Source organism: Ambystoma mexicanum, chromosome 11 (genome assembly GCF_040938575.1).
Source record: "Ambystoma mexicanum isolate Mex_15411 chromosome 11, UKY_AmexF1_1, whole genome shotgun sequence".
Lineage (NCBI taxonomy): Eukaryota > Metazoa > Chordata > Amphibia > Caudata > Ambystomatidae > Ambystoma > Ambystoma mexicanum.
In genome coordinates this window covers 426963357-426981038 of record NC_090934.1, presented here as the reverse complement: position 1 = coordinate 426981038, position 17682 = coordinate 426963357, and the positions used below count along the sequence as shown (strand labels likewise).

The following is a 17682-nucleotide window of genomic DNA, read 5'->3' as shown; positions in this document are numbered from 1 at the left end:
AGTGAGGGAGAAGGAGTCGCAGAGGTCGAGAAAGAGTTCAGAGGGGGGACAGGAGGCATCCAGGTGGATGTTGAAGTCTCTGAGGAGGAGGAGGAGTTGAGTGGTTGAGGCCAGGAGTGAGGAGGAGAGGTCCGCCCACTCAGAGGAAGGCAGAAACCTGACCAGGTGGCCGATAGATAGTAGACGCAGTAAGGGAATGGCTAGGCGAGAGAGGGAGAGAGCCTGCAGACGAGGCATGGGCCTGGGCACGGAGAGGATCTTGTAGCCATCAGGTAGGAGTGTGTCAAAGCTTGTGACAGAGCTGGCCGTAAACCATGTCTCAGTGAGACCGAGGACATTGAGGTCAAGTTCTTCAAGAAGGCGGCAGATGTTAGAGGAGTGTTTGACAGCGGAGCGGGAGTTAAGAGTGGCAATGTGGAGAAGGTTGCCCTCCTTGAAGGACTTCCGGGGAGGGGTACAGATCAGAGGTAAGCCCAGCGGAGGTGTAGAAAGCGCTCGAGAGGGGGCAGAGAGGGAGGGGGTAGGCAAGGTAGCCAAGGAAAGGGGGAGGGGACAGCAGGAGAAGAAAGGAAGTTGATGAGCTGCAGAAATCGTCTATCAAAGAGATGAAGGTTGGCCTGAGAGCCTTGGACCAAGATGGTTCTATTAGAGTAGACATTAATGATGACCTTAGAGGAAAGGAAGGAGGCCAGGAGGGAATCCCAGCGAGTACCACCATTAATGGGAGAAGAGGAGAAAGGCGAGAGAACGGAGAAAATATGTGGGGTAAATGGATCTGGAGAAGGAACGACAAACAGGATGTCGGTGAGAGTTTCCTTTGAGGAGGCACTGATGTAGGTGTCAGTGATAGGGGGGCCTGGGTTGGAGACCAGGATGTCTTTTAAACTTTTTCCTACCAGACTTGGTGAGGAGAGCAGGATAGTCAATAGTGAAACAGTTTGAAAAGATTGGGGAGACAGAGAGCACCATAGTAGGTGGGAGAGGAGGGGGTCCAGGGGTAGGCAGACAAGACAGTGAGAGGCAAGTGAGTAGGAGAGTGGCACAGGACGGTGCTTACGCGGCGATCGCAAGAGAGGCACAGGACAAACTAAGACAGGAAGGAGGACAAACCTAAATTTGAGAATCCTAAAGAGGGAGAAAAGGCCTAGGTTTCACGAGCAACTTTATATAACGGTGACAGTGCACAGTTGAAACAGTGAGATCCACCTGATTTAGTAGGTCAATTCAGGTGGACACAGTGGACAGGGGGCCCAGACCAATGAGCAGGGTGGCAACAGGCAACGGGCGTCCCCTGCGGACACCTGCAGACACCACAAGGAGCCTCCCTTTGCCTAAGGGGCCCTTAGCTGAGGGGGCTGCCGGGCAGGGGGGCTGCCCAGGAGGGACAGTATAAACCAGAAAAAAGCACCAATAGGAGGGGGGGCGTTCGGGCAGGTAGGCGGGAGGGAGGACCAGGAAGTGGCTGCCAGGGGGGAGGGGGTTGAGGAAAACAAAGCCCTCAGAGCGCGGGCTAACACACAAGAATGAAAATAAAAAATAGCCAAAAACACACAACTCACTGGAGGCCCGGGGCCCGTGATGGCCTGGAAACAGAGGTCTGGGCTAGCGGCGACCGCTCACACCCGCTCAGCTCTGCAAAGACAAAAAGACAAAAATTTGAACAAAAACACCCCCTTGGGTACTATTCTAACAGTCTGCGAATTTAGGACTGAATATCCATTTGCAACTGCTGGCCACTTTTTCATTGGTGCCTAAAGCTGTTTTATGGTCCAGTCTGACCATGCGAGTTGCCCATGCCCAATGCGGGATTCTCGTGTCCCACCTGGGATGCGGCCAAGCCCCCCTGGGGGGGGCACGCGCTCCACAGTTTGAAGACCTCTGCCTTCAGGCGATGCAGCAACGGATAAGATTAGCACAAGATGGCTGCGCCCTGCAGCCTGATTTTGCATGTGTAAAAGTGAGGAAAACTAAGGTAATGTGCATAGGATTTTTTTTTAATCAGGATTTTTTTTTTTATCTATCAACATATGCTTATAACGACTTGTTCGATAGGGACAATAACCTTTTTGAGCGCACTATTCCTTTAAATAATGATTGTTAGAATTACTCAACTCAATGGTGGTCATTTCATTAGCCTCAAAAGGGTGGAAGGCTGTGGTTCAAAACTGTGACCAAATCTTGCGCACAGAACAGATCGGTAGCAGCACTCATCGCACAGAATCTTCTGGCTAAAACACTGGTGCTCTACTATAATGGTTCCTTGCAGGACTTACTGCGGTGCCTGCAATGCTGCCTTAACAGGTGCTTCTTCTGGGGCCCACCCTGGTGCCAGTCAGATAGCCTTCACTGTGATCCTACTACTGCTGTTTTGGGTGCCCCTCTACACAGGCCCTGTTGCAGTGTAATGTGCCACTTCAGGGGTCCTGCTGCAATTCACTGATTTTTGCTCGGGTCCACAGTCACACAACGATCCCTATAGGTGCTGTTGGGGCTCAGCTGCCGTTCAAGATGCCCATCTGCAGTCCTGTACCCCGCTACTTCAGACTCCTGTTTGTGACGCAGTAATTAAATCGATTTAAGTAAGACACGTGGGCTGCGGGTTCTCGGGCATGAGGGTTTGGCTGAACTCCGGGTGCCTCGCGTTCTGGGCTAGGCCGTGGATTAAGGTGGGAGTAGCTGGATTCTGGCTGCATGTCCGGTAGCGCTAATCCTGTCGGAATGCAGAGGTCGGATAGACTCTGACCCTTGGTTTGCTAAACCTCCCGACCTTAGGATAATATCGGGGAAAGTGCCGGATGGGGGGTTTCGGGGCTTTGTTGTGTGAAGCCTGGCCAGCGGCAGTCAGTCTGGCTGGGACTGAGACCCAGGAGCAGCGGGGACCCGCGACATGCAAAAAGCTCTGCAGCATTTCCCCACCTGTGGCGATATTTCCAGGCTGCCGCATTGCTATTGAACCGTGCATGAAGGTCCTGGCCGTCGCTGCTGGGGCTTGCAATCTTTCACGGCAAATGCCCATGCTGTGACGCATGGGTCCAGTTTGTGGCCACGTGCTGCTGCCGACGGCGCTGTGGTCCGAGGTTTCAACTTTCAAAACATGCAAAAATTGCATTTTCAAAAAAGCATCGAAAGGTTTTGGAATTGTTTACTTAAATGTAAATTTGACCATGTCCAAGAAATGTAAAAGCCTGTTTTAATTTCATGGTGCACGTATCCCACCCACACAAGGCTTATCACACCGGGTTATTATGCCCCTGTGTCCGATTGACCCACTCTTTCTTTTAGCAGTTTTGGTGTGCTCAAAGTGAATCTATGGTGTCAGAGGAATGCCTCGGAATCTAAAATTCCGGCTTTTTTAAGTGTAATATTTCATACATTACCTCGGGATGTGGAATAGACGCCTCCTACACAAGTTTGGGCACAGACTGATTCTTGGCACGTCTTTCCTCATGCCCGAACTCGTGCACTATTTCATAGCCCTGCATCCTGCCGGCTCCTGTTACACAGCAACCTAGAAAATGTTGTCCTTTCAGTCTTTTACGTTCGAATAATTATGTCTTGGTTTGATTTCAGACTGGAAACGACGGATTCAAAATGCCTCCAAAGGCCTGTCTGAGCATAAGCCTAATTTTTTTTTAATGCCTAATTTAGGCCTGCCCAGAGGTGCATTCTGCATCTGCCTTGAATGACTTCACGTGACTCTACAAAGCTACTGCGAGTATCTATCCAAACCCCTTTCCACTGTCTGGCCTGAGCCGCTCTAGGTGAGCCTCTTTGCTAGAGTGTTTTTCCTTTATTTTTTAATTTATTTTTTGCTTTTGTTATACGCCCAAACCCTGAGGTATCGCGGCGTAGTTACAGACATCTTTAAAAAAAATTACAACCCATAGTACATACTTTTTGGCATGTGTCTGTTACTTTTGCCTATTCTAAGTTGTTGCCTTATGTCCACTCCGATTCACCTTCAGGGACTGCAGTGACGTATTTTTTATTGTACCTGCTTTTTTTCCTGCCCTTCGCCTGTGTTTAGCGTTTTAGTTTTGTCTTTTAGGTGGTGCTTTAGTGCCACCTATAAACCGAAACTGTTGCATTAGAGCACAGCTAGGCAGAAATGGCAGAAGGGGAGGGACACAAAGCTTGTATTTGCATGTTTATTTATTTACTATAGCACCTGCACCTAGGCACTTTATAAAGTTTAATGTATTGGTAGAATCAAAGCAAAGACGACCGGTAAATAACAGGATACAAAAGAAGAAAAAGAGCAAATAAACCCAAAAAGAAAGTAGTGCATTGATAATCCGGAAAACAGTCCATGTGAGGGTCAAGCAACACGAAGATTGTTACATGACCAAACCAACTAGCACCCAACCAACACTGGAATTTGGGAGAAGCAAACAGCCCATTCTGACACGGCCCCTCCACTCCACTTGTGGTGTTGTTGCTTATTTATACTCTCATTGACTGCCCCTGGCCATCCCTGTAGTCATTCCCACCACTCCCTTCCCAAAACACATCCTCCTGAGATCTCTTTGAGATTTGATTTGATTTTAATTTTTATATAGCGCTAAATCGACCATCCGCCTCAAAGCGCACAAAAAACAAAACAGAGGAAGGGAACTCAGTTATAGCAGGGGCTGTTTTTTTTTTTTTTAATCTAGGTCTAGGTTGAAGAGGTGAGTCTTGATTCCTTTTTTAAACTCTTATGATAGACCCGGCCTGTCGTAGATGGATCGGATGGGTTTTTTTTCCCAACCAACAGAGCTTGTATGTCAAATGTGGTGCCTCCAAAGCCTGAGAGCTTAAATCTGGGTTGAAAGAGCTTAGTGGAATCAAGAGAGCGCAAATTGCACTGTACACTGCGAGTGATCAGTCGATTGGAAAGATAAATGTGTGCCTCAGAGTTGCAGGACCTGAAGGTAAGGGTGAGAAGCTTATCGGTGACCCGCTGCTTTACGGGAAGCCAATGTAATTTCCCTCGAGCCTCAGATACATGGTCTCCACGAGCGAGTCCGAAAACGGCTCTGACTGCATTGTTCTGTGCCGTTTGTAGTGCGTGAAGTTTAGCCTTGGATGTTCCCACAAGGAGGCTATTACCATCGTCCAGGCGTGAGTTCACCAATGATAACTTTATTAAGCCAAACCATCATCCTTCCAGCACAAAGTGCCTGCCAGTGTTTATTTCAAAGCAGTCTTCAGAGAGGTGTAATGATTTAATCATAGCTGGGAACACACTACTGGTGGAATACAAATATCTTAGCCAGGTCTGCCTTCAGCCACTCAATTTATAAGCACTATTTGTGTCCTTTACTGAAGTCCTGTTAAAAACAAGTATTGTCAAAGCCCATAGTTTTTGCTTGTGTAGAAGTATTAAGTATTTGCCAGGCACTGCTATTATATGTTGAGGTACTTGTACCACTTTGCAACTGCTACCACCGATCGCCAGTTAATACCACAATGCCTTTCTCATGCCAGGGGCAACGTGCTTGCCTTGGAAGCAAGATGTTACAGAGCACCACAGGTTCGATCCCCGGGTTCGCACTTAGAAACCTCTGGGTATTAAGCACGTTATAAATAACCTATCATATCATACACAAAAGCCAAAACTGTGGTATTGCCAATGCTTGTTCGTTAATGCTGCTGCTATGCGCTGGTTTCTGTCTGTATCTCCACTCCGTCTTGCTTCCTAGCCTCAAACCCCACCTCCCTCACTGCCTCTTCAGCATCCCGCTTCAGCACTGTAGTCTCCGGCCTTCCTAAGATGTTTACTCCGTCTTCACAAACGGTCTGCTGCTTTATTGTGCTAGGTGCTCTGCCGCCCCTTGCTTTCCGAATTCTGCTGCATGGAGAACTGTGCTGTCTCTTATATCGGCCAAGCGTTATTTGCCATCTGCTATCCTATGCTGCTTGCTATCTGTTGTCCTGCACTGCCTGGCGTCTGGTGCCCAAAGCCCCGTGTCTACTGCGTTGAGCCCCACGCCCCTGGCTGTCTGGAGCCCTGTACTCTCTGCTGACATAAACCCGCTCTGTTTACCCGACGGCTGCCTAGAGCCACGCACCATTTGCTGCATAGTTTTCACAAATTTTGCTGCCTGGGGTCCTGTGCTGCCGGCTGTCTCCCTCCATGCTGCAGCCCATGCTTGGTCTTCTCTTTGCTGGCTGCCATTGAGACTTACCATGTATCTTCCTTCGCAGGTGAAAGCTGTGCAGGAGGTGCGGGGAGAAAAGCCAGTGTGGACCTTTCATCCTCCACAAGTCAGGAGTCAGTACTTCAGAGGAAGCTGCTATAGAATTGGGCTCATCCTGACGGTAAGCTTTCAGCCAGATTACCGAGATCTTTTGTGTTCAGATTTTGTGTCCTTAAATGGCGGATTGTGGCGCCCTCACACCCGAATATTCCCTCAATTTCTTCTAGCACCCCTGCTTGGAGAGCTCCCAAATCTGACTTTGTGTGATTGGAGCTTACTAGATCCCTCACAAGTCGTGTTGTACTACTCTGGTGTCCTGTACTTTCTAAAAAGCGAGTAACCATTGCTACCCATTGCCTGGGGTTTAAAGCCCTTTGGTTGGGCTTCTTCTTGTAGGCTCCTACAAAAGCAATGAGTACTTTTTTCATCCCCATTTAATGGTTTTGTCGACCGCTGCATGTCGCCTTGTGGCCTTCAGATCTCTAGATCCAACCCAAGTGTTTTGGTTCTGTCATACATGGGTGCATTGTTAATTCCCAGATTAAGTAGTCACAGGCACCTGTCTATTTAGTGACCGGTTATGATTGGCAGCCTTCTCATTGGTCGATAAAGATGAGCGAAGAACAGATTTGCTTTTACGGTCTATTCCTTTATTTAGATGGAAAGGGGATGATCCAATCGGGAATGCGTATCCCAAAGCTTTTCTTGGACAGGGTTGCCTTCAGATCATTTTAAAAGCTGCCGCAGTCCCGTTGGCCTCTCCACTATGGGTCTTGATGGTTGCACGTGAATCAATTTGCCTTTGTGTTTAGGCTGTCTGAATCTGAGGTTTCTTGCAGGATTGTAATCTGGATCTAGGAGTTAGCCCCGACGTGCATGGAGAAAAAGATTTTGATGGGGCTGTGACCATGAACGCCATCTGAGCGGATGGCTTCCTGAGCCTCTGGCAATGAGGGGGACATGAGAGGAGAAAAGCCCCTTTCGTGCATACTTTTAGGAGCGGATTCCGTCAGATCATGATGACGGACCTGAAGAAGAGGATTGTTGGGAGTGCTGGCATCGCAGAAGAACAAGCACTGCGGGACAGCTAGCAGAGGCTCCCAAGATGGCGGCGGGGGTCTCATTTCACGTGGCCTGAAGGGAGCCAGAGTTGTGGTGTGGGTGCGAGCAGAGCCTGGGGCACCCACATTGCGGTTAGGACGGCCCGCTGCAGCAGTGTGGAAGGGTGCAGTGCAGAGGAGCACGGAGAGAGGCAGCATAGGGTCCCTGATACCAATTGAGTGGATGCTGGAAGGTGTCCACCTAATGAAGCCCCTGGCAATAGACCTTACGCCAGAGAGATAGTGGAGCGCTGAGAGGACTGCTGGACACGCTCTGATAGCTGATGAGACAGGAGGATGGCTTCATCTGTGAGGAGCTGCTGGATAGATGACAGGGGGTTCATATATGTAAGCTGGCTACGGAAGGGAACAGCAGTACTTCAGGCAAGGTGAGGAGCAACACGTGGCACAGTGTGTGCAGGAACTCAAGATGGGGGTGGTTGTGAGGATTCGACCATCCGCACGGTGGGTGTGCGCTCGCTGGCGTTTTTTCAAAATTGTAAATTAAATTGAATGATGGTAGATCAACCTCCGGAACACACATTTTCCTATGCTCACTGAAGGACATACGCATAGACCCGTTTACTCTGGGTGGACAATGCCTATAGGTGCAGTCCCCACTGTCATATCTAGCCGGGATATGACAGCCAGGATTATACCATGTCACCTCAGAAGTGGTAGGGCAAAACCTTCCCACTGCCATGGCCAGCCTAATTAACTATCAAGGCTCCATGGATCCGCCCTGTCCTTTTGTTTGAGCTCTGCATGTGGTAGCAGCAATTAACATACTAATAGAGTGTACTTCAAACAGGCCCACATGGGGCCTGACTGCAGAGGTTAACAAAGGAGACCGTAAACCCTACCAACATTTAATATGCACTGTGTCAACCTGAAGCCAGCTCCCACTCTTAATATCAATGGACCATGAAAGGTAATATCTAGGATTGCGTGTTTACAGTAGTCCTGGCAGGTGAACCCCATTCAGAAGGTACAAGTATTTGGATTGACGGAGACTCCGCAGCTTCAAGGGAGACCTTCCGCTTTAATCAGGAACCACAGAGAGCTCCATTAACTAGAGACATGGGACTTAGTATTACATGTTTTTACCCCTTTACCTTTTCTGTTGCAACTGTGTCCCTTTGGGGGAAGACAGCTGATTTCCACATTTAAATAGAGGCCTGTCCTATGTGGCAAGATTTCTAAGCTGCTGCCCTATCATCACTCCAAACACCAGCCCTCCTCACCCCGAACCAAAAAGGGCTTTGAGCATGACGGTTATCACATGTTTGTTGGGAGGGGTGAGAGGGAGGGAAAAGCGGGCTGCATGGAGATTGTCAAAGGCGATAGCCAGAGCTGTGTTTAACTTGACACGGGCAAGTCCAGTGGAGTAAGCAGGTGGGGGGAGAGAAGACTTGGAGGGGGTGCAGCCTTGTTCAAGATAAGGGCCTTGGTGTTATGCCAACATTTTCTTTTAGTGATTGATGAGAGAGCGAGAGAGAGCGAGAGCGAGATATTGTGGAGGGGGATCGGGAATGGTGAAGTGTTAATAGAGGGAACCAATGAGCAAAGTGAGGAGGACAGGAAGATTCAGCCAGTTGGCATGATTGGCCAATAATTTCACAACCTTCCTACCCACAAAGAGTCCCCCAAGAATGGAGTCCAGTTGTAGTCAATGGGTTTTGTCATGTTCGTGAGATTACCCATGATGGAGGGAGGGACATTGGCTGTAGCGGTTTTGCGCAAGAGGTAGAGGTTGGGCAAATAAGAGATTGAAGGTGCTGGTGGAAAACACATTGGAAGGATAATCGGCGGAGTGGGCATGAGAAGATGGATGGAGATGTGCTGAAAAGACGAGGTACTAAAGCCAGCGGTGGCGAGAGAGGCTGATGGTGTGTTTTGGGAATGGGAGAGAAAGTAGCACATTCAGTGCAGGGGGACACCCGTGTGGCAATCTGTGTTTCAGTGATGACCATCAAAGAAAGTTTGGGTGGTGGGAGTCATTGGTCAGTGAGAAAGGATGTGTTTTTATGGAGAGATGTAGGCAATCCAGAGGCCCCAAGTTCAGTAGGTGAGGGGGCGGAAAAGGAAGGAGGATTCTTGAGGTAGACCCATGAGGTGGATGAGGTTGAAATGGGTAGGTTGTAAGAGAGTGGGAATGACCAGGGTGATGTTTGGGAGATGGATGGAGATGGCTAGGGCGGGGAAGAGATGTAGGTGGGAGCGCACATATGCTACCAGAGAAGAGGAGACAGTGGGGGTGGGGGGGACTACAGTGTTTAGGAGCAACACCGAAGGGATTGGAAGCGGGGTGTTGGATTTGGAGAAAGAACCTGAGGGTGCTGCGTACCAGGTCAGGTAGTTGAGAAGTACAGCGATAGCATAAAAAATAATCTACAGTTCTGGGCAAGCCTCTTGAACATTTTGTTTGAGAAGGTTTTGGCGGATGGCAGAATTCCAACTACGTGGCAAACGGCCATACTGATCCCAGTCTTTAAAAAAGGTAATAGAACGGACCCAGCCAATTACCGCCTACTTTCCATGTTGGATAGTACAGGAAAGATCTTTGCTTCTCTTTTATTAAAAGTTTTCCAAGTATGGGCAGAAAAGGCAGGGATACTAGACTGCTTCCAGAGTGGCTTCAGGGCTGGGTACTCTACAGCACTTAATTTGCTAATTATAGATACATTAAGGAACAAATCGCTGAAATCTAACAACCCCCCTATCTATGCCCTCTATGTTGATTTTAGGGCAGCTTTCGATTCTGTTAATAGAAGTTTGCTTTGGCGTAAACTCAAAAAGTGGTCTTGCCCGCTACTCTTATTTACTATCTAGAGCTTCTGCATTCATACACTACAGTTCAGCTCAGATTAGATAACAAAGGCAATATGACATGTCCCATCATTCAGCTGAGAGGTTTAAGGCAGGGGTGTGTCACAGCGCCCCTGACTATATGCGGGATTTCAGAACTGTCCCCCAAGGGTGGGTAGGACTCACTGTATGATATTAGCATATGCTGATGATATTGTGGTCCTTGCCCATACCTTTGGTGGGCTCCATAGATCAGCAGAAAAGCTCTGGCAGTATGCTGAGGAGAACGAATTAGTTATTAATCGCAGTAAAACTGAAGTACCATTGTTCACCTCAGGTAAGGTAGCACATCCCTGCATGCATCTTGGGATCCTTGAAATTAAGTATACACACTCCTACAAATATCTAGGAGTGAAATTTGATGCCAGGGGGAACTACCTGCTATGTGTCCAGGGTCACAAAGTAAAACCTACCCAATTAACTAACAGCGTTGATCTATAAATTCACCTATGACACAAGAGGGGTTATTCTATCTGGGGAGCACGGCAACTCTATTTACAATGTTTTGCGCCAATGGTCGCCTATGGTTTGGCACCGCTGATTAATATGAATCTGGAATGGCTGCAGATCCTTGAGGGGAAGTTCTGGAGGTGAATTCTGGGGCTCCCCCAATGTGTCCCTATGGCAATCTTAAGATTGGAGCTAGGGATTATTTCACTCAAATCTATTGTCCTGTGTAAAAGAGCAGAGCTCTATATCAAGATCCAGACTAATCCCTCAAACCCTCTGTTGCAATGTGTGAAAGAGGATATGGGAGTGACTAAGAAATCTAAAATGGAGTGGGACATGGCTACTTTGAGTGAAGCAAGTGGATGGACTCCGAGATGGTGACAAGATAATGAAGATCTGTTTCATCACCTCCAGAGGAGCCTCTCCCTATGGGACTGGCAGAATAACTTTGTGCATTTGGCAACTTTAAAGAACTATAAGTTTGTGACCTTTGTTCTTTATACTTTTAAAAAGAGCCAACGGTACCTAAACCTCTGTCCCTCTGCTGCACTGAGGCGTTTTGTTCTGCTAATGCGTATTAAGTACATCCCTGCGTTAGTAACCCGGACACGGGGATCCACACTTATGGGACCTGCAGTGCACTGTAGAATATGCGGGGATTCCTCTAAACCTGAAACGGCAAGACATGTATTGGTCCCAAGACTATCTTGGGAAATTTGTACATAACTCAGAGTATATGGGAACCAATGAATTCTGGTATTATTGCATTAATACACTTAACCCAAAGTTACATATAACACTCTTTAGAATATGGTCCATTGCAGAAAAAAGTATGCATGCTCAGGAGTAATGGGAGGTTGCTCCGCCATCAAGGAGAATAAGGATCACCTGGACCAATTATGGATTAAGAGAGCTGAATATAAATAATGACTTAGGGAGAGAGTATTATGTAGGAAACTCTGAAACCGTTTATGACTATGGGTGTGGTAAGCTTGAGTTGTGCCGGGCCCATCTGGATCTTTGTCCTTGCGGTGTTAAAAGAGAACCTGCCATTTGGTTTAGAAATATGTTGTATTTTTATTTGTATTTTTAATATCTTTGAATTTGCAGCCACATGAGATATTCTAAGAATTTGAATTTTCTTTTTAGATGATAGATGGATTGATTGATTGATTGATTTATTGATTTTAGCTAATGATGTTAAGTAGTGATATATTCATTTATGTAGGTAATTCTTATTTGTGATTGAATGTGTAAAGTTTTGTTTATATAAAACTGTATCACATTAAATTAATAATAATAACAGTGATTGCGACCATGGCCTTTTTAGACTTGAATAGGGGTGAACAGCAGATACTCTTGTTCTTTATCCCATTTTGTCTCAACCACAGTATAAGACAACTTGGCCCTGAGAATAAGAGGGCGAGCGAGTGTTTGTGGCCCACTGGCATTCTGGGCTGGGTTTGGAATGGCAGTTGCCTGGCTTCCTCTTGGAGAATGGGGATCGGGAGGTAGCCTGTCACCTCAATTGGTGGGTGGTGGACGGTTGGGTTTTATGTGAATCCTTGTTGTTCTGTTACTTTTGTAGCATGTTTCCTGAGCACACTGCTGCTGCTAGTGGCCTCTTGGTTTTGGGGCTGAGAAGAATGGTAGCTGAACTGACGTACTTCAATGAACAGCTGTGTTCAGAATTAAAAGTCTTTCATTATTTATGAAAGTCCAGGTTTTTAGCGATTGCTGTGGAAAACCCTACCGCTTGAGCTCCGAGCAAAGAGGCACGTTCTGTGATTGCGACCACCTCCAGAGGTCTGCAACAGTTGGCTTGCTAGATCTTTTAGATTACAACTCCCATCAGCATTAGCCAGCATAGTTAATGGTGAGGGATCATGAGAGTTGCATTCAAAAACTCCTGGAGGACCGCAGATTGCATACCACCGGACTAGCCTGCTTTTCCAGTGTGTTGAGGTTGCAAAGAGGAGGGCTTCACTTGACCTGTGAGCACGTGTTTGTAAATATCCGGGCAGAAATGAGGGTAATGCATGTGCTGCAAGGAGTAGCAATGAAGAGGTGCAAATCCAATCTAGAGTGCTATCGGATCACGCCCCAGTATTAGCCCGAGTGGGAGTCCAGGGCCTCCCAAACCTGCCACAAAGACATTAGAAGCTACAAGACTCACTACTACAGGACGCAGCAATCGGGGGTGAAATATCTGAGGCACTAGTCTCTTATTTTAGGGAAAACACTGCAGTGGGGTGCTCTCAGGCAACGGTCTGGAGCGCAATGAAAACAGTGGTGAGGAGAGCACTGATAAATTGTGCGGCAGCGCAAAGGAGAACTGGGCCGGTACAACAGACCAGGATGGAGGAGAGGGTGGCGGAACTGGAAAAAGGGTTCAAAAAGCACCAAACCACTAAAGCAGGCAGAGAACTTAAAAAAGAAAAATCCACTCTGGAAATGCACCTACCTGATAAATCAGTCCGTGCACTAGCGAATACCATACAATAGTACCATATGAATAGCAACAAAGCAAGTCTGCTCCTGGTGTTCAAGCTATAACAAAACCAACGCACCCAAAATATATCCAAACACTTAGGGGCCCAGATGGAACGACTCAGTGCGCAGAGGAGGCAATAGTAAATCACCACAGGGAGATCATGTTGGGGACTCCAACAGAGAAAGCAGCAAAAACCAGCTATCTGAAGGACACCCATAGAGGGGGGAAAAACCACCCCAACTAGACTCCCTCGAGCACTCAATAACAACAGAGGAGGTAACGAAAGCAATAAAATCCCTGAAAAACGCAGCCCCAGGTGCTCGCGGGTTTACGGCACGATTCTATAAAACATTTGCCTACATTTTAGCCCCCCCAACTCGCGACACCATTTAACTCCTTCCTGACAACAGGAAGCATCACCCTCTCAATGGAAGAATCCTAAACAGTGCTCATCCCAAAGCCAGGAAAAGATCCCGAGCAGTGTGCCTCCTATCGACCTATAACATTAATGAACAATGAAGCGAAGATCTTCTCAACTCTACCAGTCAGTCTGGCGGGGGGGGGGTCATCCCCGAACTAATCCACCCAGACCAAACCAGGTTCATCCCAGTGCGCACCACACAAGACAATATCAGACAAACCCTAAACATAATTGAGAGCCTATCCAGGACACGGGTAGAACTAGCGGTGATCTCACTTAAAGCACACAAGGCATTTGACTTATTAAACTGGGGTTGCATAAGCGAGTCGTTGGCCCACTATGGCTTCGGCCCAAGATTCATTAAATGGACCCTAGCCAATTATCAACATCCCACCACATCCCTGAGAATGATCAGCACTAAATCCAGAGGCACACAGCAAGGATGCCCCCTTTCGCCGTTAATATTCGCACTCTCTATGGAACCGTTCACAATAAGAGTTCACGATAATCCACGAATACAAGGCCTAAAGGTGGGCGGCAGCTGCCATAAGGCATCCATGTATGCGGATGAGGTACTCCTCACCCTAACACAGTTGGATGACTCCCTGGAAGTTCTCTGGCAGGAGATCGCGGCATTCAGAGATTCATCAGGTTTTAGGGTCAATTATGCTCAAGCAAAGGCCATGGGAATTAATATTTCGCAGAAGCGGAGCGAAGCACTGGCAGACACAACCCCTATACCCTGGACTAGATCCCACATCACTTACCTAGGGGTCCAGATTCCAAACAAGATTGAGCGAGTATACCGGGCTAATTTCCTGCAACTATTCAGGGAGTTGCATAACGACCTGGAGCATTGGCATAAACAAGTGGTGTCATGGCTAGGGAGAATTACGGCCCTGAAAATTAACTTGGTCCCAAGACTAATTTACCATAGCCTCACCCTCCCAGTCACCATCCCCGAAAAAGTGCTAAAATATGTATGGGGTAGGGAAAAACCACAAATCGTCAAGAGAGTTATGCTTCGGGGCACTGGGTGGGAGGCCTGGAGGTGCGGGACGTCGCCAGATACTTCTTGCAGCACAACTCTTGCAGGCCTTCGCTTGGCAGGCAAGCACTAACCAGCCCCGATGGAAGCAAATAGAGGTAACATGGAGCCCAGCTCCGCTTGCAACTCTACCACATATCGCAATGCCTCGGGGGAGCCCCGGACCCAGGCCCGTTAACATCCACCAAAAACACAGTTAAGTGCTGGAGTAGGGTGGCTCGCAAATGGGGCAATAGAGGCTCACTGGGGCCTCTGACCCCGATATGGAACAACCCTGACTTCGCCCCTGGGACCAACCCAGCGGGTTTTAGTAAATGGAGGGAAGGGGGACTAAATCAAATCACAGATTTCTTTATTCATTTGGGCCCCATTAACATTTAAGGAATGATGGGCTAAATTCAAGCTCACAGAATCTTAAAGATTACGATACGCAAGGTTAAGGTACTGGATGTCACAAAACAAAAACACACAGAGGCGGGGATCTCAGTACGCTAGAGCGCACCCCAACATCAGCTGCCCCAATAGGGAAAACTTCATTCCTCTATAGACTCTTAGACAAAACCATTCTACCAAGAAGAAAAACTACATGCTTAATTGGGAAAGGGACCTGGGACGAGAACTAGGGCTGGAAAACTGGGTTCGCATCTGGTCCCAGATGTATAAGAGCTCCAAGTGTATTACGAATAAGGAGGGGGCGGTGAAGTTATGTTATAGAAGGTACCCTACCCCAGAAATCCTAAACAAAAGTAACCCAGCAATACTGCCACAATGTTGGAGGGGCGGTCTAGGGTAGCTCCAGTCCACCCTGTCAAATGCTTTTTGAGCGTCCACTGCCACCCGCCCCAGCTCCAGTTTGATCCCCACCTTTGATACTAGGCAAGACCTCCATCTAGCGCCATGCTAACATCTTGGAGAAAAGCTTTGTGTCATTATTGGTCAATGTAATTGGGCGATACCAGTCCCATTGGGCCGGATCCTTCACAGGCTTTGGAATCGGAACCGTAGTAAACGTTTCCATAGTCGGGGTTAAACACCCCCCCCCCCACCCCTCCCCTCCCCCACCCCCCCCCCCAGTGTCCAGAAATGAGTTGAACAGGGTCGTCAGATGTGGAACGAGAAGGAGCGGAATTTCCTATAAAAGGAGGCTGTAAACCTGTCTGGGCCCGGGGCTTTATTTTTCAAAGATTTGATCGCCCATTCCATTTCACTAGGTAGAATGGGTCCCTCCAGGCGCTCCCTCTGCTCGTTGGTCAGGCATGGGACCACAGCCTCTCGCAAGTAATGAACTTGCACCTCCGCCGACAGACAGGAATTCCCCTGTGCAGATAGGGTTCAATGTTCTTTCATCGACTGACTTTTTTTTATGGGTTTTGAAAAAACGTTTTTCCTGAAAAAACTTTTATTTTTCTATTTTGTCCCACCCCCCAAAGTCTCCGATCCCCTATTGTTTTTGTATGTATTCCTGACTTCCCCTACCCCTTATATGTAATTCACCATCCCCTATACTTTTTGATGAGTTTTGTCGAAAAAAATGTGTAAAAAAAAAAAAAAAAACACTGAAAAAGGTTAGTCAATGAAAGAACGATATACGGAAGATGGATGAAAAGTGCCCGTGAAGTATTGCCAGTTGTCTAATTCTGCCCGTTCGGTCCCCCTTATTAGTCATATAGGGCCGTGTTATTCCGTGTTCGTCTACAATTTGGAAATTAGCCTTATTGCTATTCACGTAATAAAATTGCTTCGTTTTCAATAGATCGTGCCTGTGCAGATCTATCGGCGTGTTCCACCAATTTTTCCCCTGCTACTTTTAAAACCCGTAGTGAGGCACAAAACCCTGATCCTTTATGCTCTGCCTTCACCCCCCTTTCCAACTCCAAACAACCACCCTGCGTTCCCTAGTATATGCCACGGACCGGCAAATCAGTCTTCATGGCATCCCACACGGTTGCCAGAGCAAGGCCCGAATTCCCAGTCGCACTATAATAATTTGACATGGCTTGCCCCATATCTCTGCAAAGGGCCCGAACCTCCACAACGGCATTGCTTCCGGGAGCCATTTAGGCATACAGGCATTTTTGCTTGCCCTTCAAAAACTTTGCATTGCACACTGTAACATTTTATTTAAAAAGTCGGGTCGGTCCCTGTTGTTCTCCATATTCAAGTATATATTGAGGGCCGTGTGGGGTAAAATAGTCTCAGTGAAGATGAATAGGGGTGACTGTGGGTGTTTAATTTGCGTTTATCGGGTGCCTGTGCCCCCCATTTGTGCACAACTTTGACCGATCTGCTATATTACTGTCGAGTTTGAGCGGTGGTTGCATCTAACAAAGGATAGAACCGAGGCCTTTCATCTGCAGTCCGTTTAAAGGTATAATCCCCCACCCCGCCCTGTCCATTTCATCTCGCCCCTCCCCCATACTTCCTCCGGTCGAGGAGAGGGTGGCGGAGGGTACACGCTCACACTTGCCTTTGTTCCTCTGGGATCGGTGGAAACTGGAAAGCTTGGCTGGAGATCACTCTTGGTTAATATTTCATTTTCCGGCTCGTGTACTTTTTCAGCCAAAAGAAGGGGGGGGCGGCAGAAAGGAGGAGGAGAGCAGCGTTTATCAAACAGTCCGACTCAGGTTGCGCGCTCCTTATGTGGCTACAGGAACATTGCGGGGTGACCGGGCAAACTTGATCTGCCATTGTGCTGCAAAGTGCACGCAGCTCACCTGTGAGTAGCATAGCCAAACGCCACTCGTGCCATCGCATAGTGTCGTGCCCACCTCGATGTTTTAGCGTATTCGGATGTCTTAAGTTGTGGCATGCTGTAAACTGACCTGCTGCTTTTTGTACCTTCTACCATTTAAACCCAAGAAAATGTGCCTTTTCTTTTCTTTTTTGTCTTTTAGTTTTGGCATGTTTAATCATTTTCTCATGTTCTCCAAAGTATCTCTGTTGGAGCTCATGTTGAGCTATGTAAGGCTTCAACACAGTTTGTTTACATGTGTGTGGTGGAGAGGAGGGGCAGTACGCAGTGCTTGCAGGGTGTGGGAGCGGTGCTCTACTTTTTTTTATTAAGTTTTACTGTTCCTATACTTTTATTTTAGAAAGAACCCGTTCTGGAATGCTTTCGT

The 17682-nt window shown here is 47.7% G+C and overlaps 1 protein-coding gene and 1 long non-coding RNA gene across 3 annotated transcripts in view; one reads left to right on the top strand and one right to left on the bottom strand.

Annotated features, from left to right (window-relative positions):
* LOC138503480 (uncharacterized) overlaps positions 1-1634 on the bottom strand; it is a 61710-nt gene extending 60076 nt beyond the window's left edge. Inside the window, exon 1 of the long non-coding RNA XR_011279646.1 lies at positions 1560-1634. This is a non-coding gene — a long non-coding RNA (uncharacterized lncRNA). The remainder of the gene's footprint in view (positions 1-1559) is intronic.
* Positions 1-17682, top strand: part of LARGE2 (LARGE xylosyl- and glucuronyltransferase 2) — a 417721-nt gene that overhangs the window by 63253 nt on the left and 336786 nt on the right. Inside the window, exon 2 of one of the 2 annotated variants that reach the window (XM_069623248.1) lies at positions 6190-6303. The gene's annotated coding sequence lies outside the window, so the exon portion shown is untranslated. Of the gene's footprint in view, positions 1-6189; positions 6304-17144; positions 17280-17682 lie in introns of those variants that run through there. The other variant, XM_069623250.1, reaches the window with a different exon arrangement.